The sequence below is a fragment of the Mixophyes fleayi genome, chromosome 12 (genome assembly GCF_038048845.1).
Source record: "Mixophyes fleayi isolate aMixFle1 chromosome 12, aMixFle1.hap1, whole genome shotgun sequence".
Classification (NCBI taxonomy): domain Eukaryota; kingdom Metazoa; phylum Chordata; class Amphibia; order Anura; family Limnodynastidae; genus Mixophyes; species Mixophyes fleayi.
Window position 1 is genome coordinate 78,633,135 of NC_134413.1, and position 10,205 is coordinate 78,643,339.

Genomic DNA, 10,205 nt, shown 5'->3' on the forward strand with positions numbered 1-10,205 from the left:
AAAAATAATTAGAAAAGAAACCCACAACAATCTACTACTTAAATAGTCAGAGTCATTGTAACCCAAACAATCCCCTGTATTTACTAATGCAGCTTTTATAACAACCAAGCTTTGACCGATGGGGAGGTTTGCTAAATCTTCTAAAAAGGAGGTGTTACCCATAGCAACCAGTCATATCCTAACCACTGTGTTCTAGAATGTACTAGATGAACGATAGCTAGAATCTGATTGGTTGCTATGGGCAACACGTCCACTTTTCCTGATTAGAAGGTTTGATAAATCTACCCCCTTTTCCAGGAGTGAGTATATAAAGGAGAAGCACAGGGAGGAAATCTGAGAAGAGAGGGAAAGCCAGTTAGATTAAATAATACGGAGCCTCCCAAGGAAGAGTAAGAACCTAAATTGTCCAACCCCCAAGACGGACTCGAGCCTCCCTGTCTGTCGGGATCTTATAAACTGAGCAACTTTTTTGAGTTGCTGCTTGTGAGGCAATGGGTGAGAAGAAGATTTAAGAAGGTTCCTGGGCTAACGTCTGGTAAGTTAGCTCTCAATTTAGAAACACATAAATATACGACCCAATATAGAGACTCTGATTGTTCATATATTAGTGGATTTGTGCCATCGCATTTTATGTAGCGATAGAAGAGCTGCTCTTTTACTGGTTCACAGGAGTGTGTAGGGGGATTCTTCTATGTGAAAGTGAAACAGTCTTGGTATTCAGTTGGACTTCTCCCAAGTTTACTAATGATCCTTTTACAGGAAAGGTTTATTTAGTCTTGTTGGAGAGCACGAGTGCTGAGAGTCTACGCTGAGCAGCCACACAGCATCTTGTGGTGTGCGTGAAGCCACGGTGAACTCTACACGGTGATCTCTACTCTATGTGGGTAAGTCTGTAGCCCTTCACCTCGCAATCGACTCTCGAGAGGGATATGTCAACTTTACTTTCACCGAAACGATGTCCCAGTTCTCTCCTGTGCAAAATGACCATGTTTTTATTATGAAAATCAAAATAAACACCAGAGGTGCTAGCGGGCAAAATATGAAAACATTTATACTATTCTATCAGAGTGCGGCCATTTAGACCAAAACGCTAGAAGCAAAAAAAAACAAAATGCTTTGAAATTCTGCTACCACTTTTGTACCTGTTTAACAGTCCTCACCAACTCCCTTGTGTCATGTAATCTATCATCGACATTAATGATCTACTTTAAGTGCGTGTGTCTGTCTTAGTGTTTATTTTTTTTAAAAAAATGGCCGTTTACACAGAAGAGAAGAAAAAAATATTGATATTGTTTTGGTGAAGGTTATGGGCCTGATTCATTAATTTAAAGTAAAGCAAAAAAAAAGAAAAGAAGGAGTAACTTTGCACCTTTGGGAAAACCATGTTGTATTGGAGGGGGAGGTAAATTTAAAATGTGGGGACAGATTTATAGTTGGGTAGGGCATGTCCTAGATCAACTTTATATTTCAGTGCAAAAATAAAGTTATCAAGTATTTGTGTGCTACATCAAAAGCAACCAGTATTTTCCCTATGTGCAAAATAATAAACTAATTTGCACCCCTTGCATTGTAACATGGTTTGTTCGGGAGCAAATTTACTCCTTTTTTTTTGCTTTGCTCTCCTTTAGGAATCAGGCCCTGGATGTATCTGTGAATATATGGACTTTGCTGCATGTACACCGACTTACATTGTGATGAAGGAATGTTACAGTTTAGGGAACAGTATACAGAGATATGCCTTGTATATTGCAGGCTTATGAAGTGTCCTAATGATATTACCAGATTTCTAATCTTGGTGCCTGGATGTTTGTAGAACTAGGTGCTGTGTGAGGAAGGTGAGATAATGCCATGTTTCATGTATAAAGTAAACCTCCATTTGCCACGTGTGTGTGCTATCCATGATGTAGATTAGAGATGAGGGAACTTTAATCCGACAGACCCGAGTTTTGGGGATCAGGTGTGGTCCGTGAGCTGCCTCGGTTTAGCACGCCTATTTCGGATCTCAAAACAAAGAAAAATGTCATGGCCGGCAAGATGTCGAGTTTTGATCAATATCTTTTCTATTATAATTCTCCCTCCTGTTCTCATCTGCCCTTTTCAAATAGACAGCGTGTAGGGAGATAGTTGGCTGCAGTGCTCTGCTCTGAAAATAGCATTTAGAGAGGGTTAGACAGGGTGAAATAGGCAGATTTAGATAGCAAACAAGCTCTTGTTTTACTGTAGTTTATTTATGTAGAGATCAGTCTGCTAGAAATGTGTGCTGCTTATCAGTAATATGATGTGAGGGAGTTTAGACTGAGTAGTGGCTACTGGTTGATAATAGTATAGCATACTATTGTGTGTGTGTGTGTGTATATATATATATATATATATATATATATATATATATATATATATATATAGTAACAAAACCGCAAACCTTCTCATGACACTTTTGTCACCTTCTGTTGCAAGAACACCCAGCAGATATCAGCAACACGAAAACTTCTTGTTTTAAATCAAAATATATTTATTGTTGGCATCACAATAAATAACACTTCTTCTGTCAGGATGACACCACCAAGCATTCCCTTTGGCTTGCACCTCCTGGTGACCCTACAGCTAACTAGACACAGGCCAGCTCACTACTGACTGGCCAACTAGTTCAGCGTCAGTCACATCTGACAAGAGCACAACTCAAGGTTAAATACCCAGGTCTCCTCCCACAGGCTTGGATGACTGACAGGCGACACTCCCACCTTGTCTTTAAAGGAAGTCTCCTCAGGTGCTCTGTAACGCCTATTCAGTACAGCCACCCCTATCAGCTCTGCTGCTAGCTGTGGACACAAACATGTTAAAGCATGTAAGCAAATCACATTTTACATCTACTTTATCACATGTCTCAGACCTGTATATAACTTAACATCAGCACAGGAGTGCTACACCCATGTATGACTTGGTCTGCAGCCTTTTACCTGCAGAATGTTAGCTCCACACCTAATTCCACTCTGAGAGGCATGTGGAAAACCACTCCCATTGCCACAATATATATATATATATATATATATATATATATATATATATATATATATATATATAAGAAATACTAAATATTTTTCTTGTTTTTAAAATACAAAGTGTTTGAAGCTAATACCAAACTTTTATTTTTTTTCATGGATTGCAGGGGCTTATGAGCCACACCCAAATGTGTCTTAAATAGGCTTAATGGACAGCTGCTCATTGTCATTGCTTGCTAGGTGTAAACCCCTATATCTGGGAGGTGAGTTCATCTGATTTTAACTGCATTTTAATGGTGTGTCAAGCACATAGGTCAGCAAGACTTGATTAAGGGTTTTGGCCGCCCTAGGCTATTTCAGCCGTAGCGCCCCCCCCCAATCCCCCAATATAGGCGTTTAGGACAACTCTTAAATATGAATATTCAGGAGTATTCTCCAGCATTCACATTTAGACAGGTTGTGCAATCTCTCTTACCAGGTCTTGTTCTTCTCTCCTGCTTGTTCTTGTAGCTTTGTTGTCTTCTAGCTGGATTCTGGAAATTCGAGGTTCTGTTTTGAAAACATGCAGCAATTGTATTATAATGCAAAATGTTAACAAACCCTGAATGATTAGGGCCTTTAGTCCAAACACAACAGTCCATTATGGGCAGATAAAACTGCCCCATAGCACAGGCATATGTAGGCAATAAAATATCTGAAAATTGTTGTCAAAGAGCTATAAAACAAATATAAACCTTTACCAGCCCCAACTGGATAATGTTCAGTATTTTAGTGACCCTAGAGTCCAGAGATCATCCTCATAATCGTTGCACAATGCAAAGATCATGTCCCTCCAAAGCTACTCTATTTTTTAAATGCCCCCCTCAGCAATTTCTTTTAGTCACCTCACTTGCCCCCTCCAGCCACCTCACTTGCCCCCCTCCCCCCGAGACATTAGAACAGACTTACGTGCTGTGGAGTCCTCTCTTCAGCGCCGTGTATGACAGGCAGTCTGGCAGCGATCGCTGCTAGCTGCCTGTCAGTACGGCCCAGGCTATTCTTACTCTGGTCATCTGAGATGTGGAAGTCCTGATCGCGCGTGACCAGAGTAAGAAGCCCCCGTAGCCACACTGACAGGCAGCTAGCAGCGATCACTGCCAGACTGGCTGTCATGTGATATTGACAGTCGGGACCGCTCCTTTAGACCAGGGGCGGTCCTGATTACTCCGGCCCCAGCAACATTGAAAAAAGAATAAAAAATACATATCGGCGACGCTGCGCCCCTTCAGGCTCCAGCGCCCAGGATGCAGCCTGGTCAGCCTATTGGCTGATCAGGCCCTGTAGGTCAGTGTAGGACCTGCATATAATGAGGTTCCCTTGATGCTGGGATGCAGGCTTAAATGTTTTGATCAAAATATGAACCAATACCTCATGTTTTCAAATTGCTAGATACACACAGATATGCAGTGTAAAGGATTAACGCTAACAACTGTCTTTTTGTTTTACATATATAGACATTTATATTGCCGTACAGCTGGTACCATATTTAATAAGGTATATACCGAGCGCGGGCTTGTTTTTTTTCCTCTTGTCTCTTCACTGCCTGAGTGCCCTCTAGTTTAAAATTTATTGTGTGCGCATAGTCTTTCAAGTTTTTTTATAATGGGTAAAGTCCACCTTCGTCTATTTTAATGGCTAATGATGCTGCTGTCATTTTAATGATTTCTTCTTCTGGCTTGTACCTTGACTGTCAATTATGGATGCCTTGTAAAGTTAAATTACCGTGCGCGTAGTCTTTCAACATTGTTCTTCGAGGTGCAGCCCACCTTCGTCTGTCTACAGGTCGAAATGTCTATTGATTCCACTGTCCGTCTAATAACCACTTATTACTACCGGTGTCAATTTGTTGGAAAAACTCAAATGTCATTCAGCATTCAGTGTCTGCATGTAGATAATTGTAGATAATTTATGCACACTGCTATGCCACAATGGTTCATAAGGATTGTATCGTCTATTAAACTGTCATGTATTTGTGTCACTGCTCTGTCACTAATTTTAGCCAGCCTGCTCACTGCAGCCTTTGTACCAAAATTGGTGAAAATTTAGACTGTTGTGAAGCGATCATTAGAAAATAGACTGCAAATGAATGTTAATGCTATAAATAGTAATGTAGGTGCAAAAACAGCATAAAATCACATAATTTTACCTATCTTTCACAGTTTATTATTAAATAAAAAACCAAAACCTTTCAGCATTTTTGGGCAGAACTAAAACACAAATGTTTTAGAACCAAACCCTGGGGGGGGGGGTCCTCTAATTTAGATACCATCTGAACGGATATTAACAGGTGTACATTACTTTTTGCATGTTGTTATTTCCCATATATTGAAACAACAAACAAAATATATGGTTGCGCTCTACTCCCTAATGCTGCAAGCGCTGCACTAAACCTAGGGTATCCCTCCCTAAAAGAGCCTACAAAGATTTCTGATGATTAGTTGCTCATTGACCCTTGAGATAACGGAAGAGCTATAGTGGACTATGCTACAGCCAGAAACGTAATCAATAGTCACAATATGAGTGACCAGTATGTGGATGCAAGAAGGCCAAGTAACAAAAAAGCATATATACATATATGTATAGATATCTATGTCTATCAACTCAACCAGAGAAAATAGTATTCAACTTTGCAGACAAATATATGAAGAAATTTATAGGGAGCAAACTAATACAACTGGTAAAAAACAAGGTAAAAGAACAAAGGTACAATGCAATGGCCAAAATCGACTTACAAATAATAAAATATAAAAAAACATATATACAGGACAATGATAAAAGGCAAAAAGAATCTAAATGTATACACAATTGATATCAAGGGCTAAGTTGAATACTATTTTTTTGCTGCAATCTCCTACACGCTGTTGCCGAATGCCGGAAATGTCCAAATATTTTTACGGGCCACAGACAGCATCTCCTGCACGCCCCTGTAATTTTTTAAAAAGCTCTGCACCACCAAGTTTATTGTGTGAACAAAACAGGGAATGTGATGGAATTCACCCAGCTGTAATGCTCTCATGATATTGGTGGCGTTATCAGAAATAACATCCTGAGGAGAGTCCAAGCGGGATAAGCCATGTTGGAATGACATCGTAGTTGTTGTAATAGATTGTCAGCTGTGTGCCTCTTAGTGACGCCGGTGATACACGGAGTAGCTGCCTCTGAAAAATGGGACATACTTGGGTACATGCTGCTGCTGCTACTGCTGGTGAAGGCAAATCACCAACCCAGTGGTCTGTCAGTCATATAATCTTTAGTTTGTCCAGTTATTATTATTATTATCGTTTATTTGTTAGGAGCCACAAGGTTTCCGCAGCGCCGTACATGGTACAAACAGTAGACTATACAGGGTAAAACAGTACAGGACAATAAACACAAAGTACCAGTACTTCAGAAACTCCAGGCAGGCAGATACAGTAGAGACGGAGCAGAAGAACAGGTATGGAGACAGGAGGGAAGAGGGCCCTGCTCATTCGAGCTTACATCCTAAGGGAGGGTAAACAAAGTCAGGCACAAAAGGGAGCCAGTGAAGGAACGGGGAGAGAGAAAGGGGGCAGGGGAGAACCAGAAGAGGTGAGAGGTTAAGTGGATGGTTGGTAGGCTTTAAGGAACAGGTGAGTTTTAAGTGCTCGCTTGAAGGAGCACAGATTGGGTGAGAGACGACTTGTCCACATATCTGTGGTTAAGTGTACAGTGGGGTAGAATGGAATTTTGTAGCCCAATAATTACATTTTCACTAATCTTCTGGTAGAAGTGAGGAATATCTTTTCTAGTAAAATGGTGTTGTGATAGAATTTGGTAGCGGGGACAGAAGACCTCAAGTAACTGTCTAAAACCAGCTGCATCAATAGTGGATATTGGACGCAGATCTAATACTAGCATAGTCGCCATGGCGTCTGTGATCCACTTTGCGACTGGGTGACAGCTTTCATACCTGCTTCCTCTTGCAAAGGATTGTTTAACAGTCAATTGTTGTAAACTACTAGTAATCTTCTTACTGGTCTGCTTCTGGGATGAAGATCCACCCCCAGCAGCAGCAGCAGCAGCAGCAGCAGCAGCAGCAGCAGTGGGACTAACACTCAACAATTCTTCTGAGGAATCCAGGATAGTGCAGGAGTCATCTAGCTTTAGCAACTTGGATGCAGGACTAACTCTGATCGCTACTGAGGATATTGATGAGGAAGGTGTTGTGGATGTAGATTGCAGGTGTCGGGATCTAGCTGAGAGTAGGGACCTAGCTGATGCTGGACTGCTTTTTATTTTTTTAGCATAAGTTTCCAATTTTCCCAACAGCTTGCCATGAACTCGCTTCAAATGGTGTAACATGGGTGAGATTCCTAGATGGTTAAGGTCCCTACCTCTACTGACTGCAGCTTTACAAGCACTACAAATAGCTAGATAACTGTCAGGATTTGGGTAAAAATAAATCCACACATAAGAGGTGGATTTTTTGATCTTGTGTCCAGGCATGGCAATAGCCTTCTTCTTATCACGTGCAAGAACGGCTTCCACTGGTGCAGGACTTACACAAACAACATCATCCTCATCAACATCCTCATTAGCGCCTTCGTCAGCTACACAAATATCCCCCTCATCCTGTTGCAATTCCAAAGTGGCATCCTCAACCGGCTACACTTGGGCTGCTCATGCACAGATCTGCAGAAATGCAGAAAGGGCCTTTTATGGGTACACTACCAGAAAGGTCAGGATTACACATAGCACTCGTGGATGGTCTCTCCTCAGGGATTTGTGTCCTTTCTGAATCTGAACATACATTTTCCTCTAATGCCTTACTGTTTTCTTCCAGCTCGGCTTTTACACGTAAAAGTATTTGAACACCACTTTTGGAGTCTGAATGACAAGGTCTTGCTTGGTCATGACTGACCTTACAAGAAGATGCCTCAGTGACAGTTGCAGAACTAGCACTCATAGAGAAAGGCGAAGGCCTCATTCTTTCCTGCCACTGCGTGTGTAAAATGGCATGATGACAATTTTATTTTTTTCTGCAGATAACTTTGCCTGGATTACAGGTCTTTTTTCTTTACCAAGGTAAAACTTGTTTTGTTTTTTTTACATATTTGCTACCCTGACTTAAAAACACTGCACTTTTACATAGGCTTTACCAGATGACGTAGAGGGATTACTATCACCATGACTAGTGCTAGCAGCTGCTTGATGCTCCTGGTCTTCTGTGTACTGCTGTGAATCTATTTTGATAACACAGTACAATGTGACTGCAGATTTAGACCAAGCCTGTCTGCCCTATTATTTCTATTTCAGCAATGACAATTAGCAATGGAGCAATGGACCTCTCCTGAATGTCACTGGAAACTTTGAAGAACACTGCTACCCCCTCCTCTTTCTTTTCTGCCTAAGATGCTGCCCAACTGCTCTAGAGACTGTGCTACCCCTTCTGTGTCCCCCTGTGAAATGGTCCCTGGATCGCCGCAGAAGGCGGTACTTATAGAATCCAAAGCTCAGAGAGCCGAGATCGGACAACGTAACAATGACGTTTTGCCTCGTTATCAATTCAGAGGACACGCAAAAGTGGCTCGGTACTCGGATCTGCGAAGTTCATTTGGGCTCGGTTCTCGGGGAACTTCTCTACTATTGATACTTTTTTTTTTACATGAAATGTTCTTATGCTTATTGTCCTGTACATACAATGCAGTACGCATAAGAACATTTTACTTGCAAATACATGTTCTGTGCTATCTAGTGTCATGCATCCGTGTAGTCATCACTGCACATACACCTGCCCTGTAGCTAGTGCAAATTATACGACTAAGAAACATGTACTTAACTGAAACCCAGAATGGCATCTGCGCTAGCACGGCCTTACTGTACATTGCCTACGTCCGTAAGCCCCTTTTCAACCCCGTCCTGCCCTTCAAGTTGTAGGCAGTTGCGTCATTTGCACTCGGACATGGATTGCATGCATTTGCGTTCACTGGCGCAAGTTCTGTTCCGGCAGAGCTATTTCACGCAAGATATGGCACGTAAATGGACTTATGCCCAAAGAAGAACCGGGCTTGTTTTGTCTTTATTCTTAGGATGTGGGCTGTCTTAACTTCATAATAAGTTACACAAGCAAAATTATTTTATTTTTCATAAGGAAAAGAGGATGTCTGGGCAGCACAGTGGCTTAGTGGTTGACACTTCTGCCTCACAGCACTGGGGTCATGAGTTCGATTCCCGATCATGGCCTTATCTGTGTGGAGTTTGCATGCTCTCCCTGTGTTTCCGTGGGTTTCCTCCGGGTGCTCCGGTTTCCTCTCACACTCCAAAAACATACTGGTAGGTTAATTGGCTGCTATCAAAATTGACCCTAGTCTCTCTCTCTCTCTGTGTATGTGTTAGTTAGGGAATTTAGACTGTAAGCCCCAATGGGGCAGCGACTGATGTGAGTGAGTTCTCTGTACAGCGCTGCAGAATTAGTGGCGCTATATACATAACTGATGATAGTGATAATAATTTCTGTGTATTAGTAGGTGAGAGGTTTATGTATGGAAAAGTAAAAAGTGTGTACCTTGTGTCTGTGTATTAGGAGGTGATAGTTGTGTCCTGATGTCTGTATATTAGGAGGAGGTGTGAGTTATAGATCCTGATATCTGTGTATTAGGAGGTGATAGTTGTGTCCTGATGTCTGTATATTAGGAGGAGGTGTGAGTTATAGATCCTGATATCTGTGTATTAGGAGGTGAGAGGTTTATGACACTGATTACTGTATATTATCAATTTTTGTAAGTACAGTACAAAATATAATTTTGTATTTCTTATTTCAACAGGATAAAAGACATAATTAGCAGGAAATTGGATATTATCCTAAAAGAGGACGTCCTCAATCATCACAGTGACCTGCTTCTATAAATAACATTACGTCCATTGTAAGGAAGAAACCTAAATCTCGCCAAACAAGAAGCACAGATGGAGTACAAGCTGGGTCTGACTTCCGCCGACTCTGGTGACGATTATGAACTTGTAGATGATACTTATACTGACTTCGACGCTTACGCCCATGGATTTTACCTTAATCCTGAGATTGTGTTGCCTGAAGCTGGAGTTACAGCAGAGGCAGGGATTGGAAGGGTAAAAGTTCATAAGAAAGGGGTTGGATTTGAATCCAAAATTATAAGTGTATCGGGTAGTGCACGAGCCAGTCTGGGGACCCTG

General features: G+C 41.4%; 1 long non-coding RNA gene across 1 annotated transcript; it reads left to right on the top strand.

The window, feature by feature from the left end:
• The first annotated feature begins 321 nt into the window (after positions 1–321).
• On the top strand, positions 322–9,963 carry LOC142109379 (uncharacterized). Its single transcript, XR_012680359.1, has 3 exons — positions 322–535; positions 760–884; positions 9,821–9,963. It is a non-coding gene; the product is annotated as an uncharacterized LOC142109379 (long non-coding RNA).
• Positions 9,964–10,205: the final 242 nt, after the last annotated feature.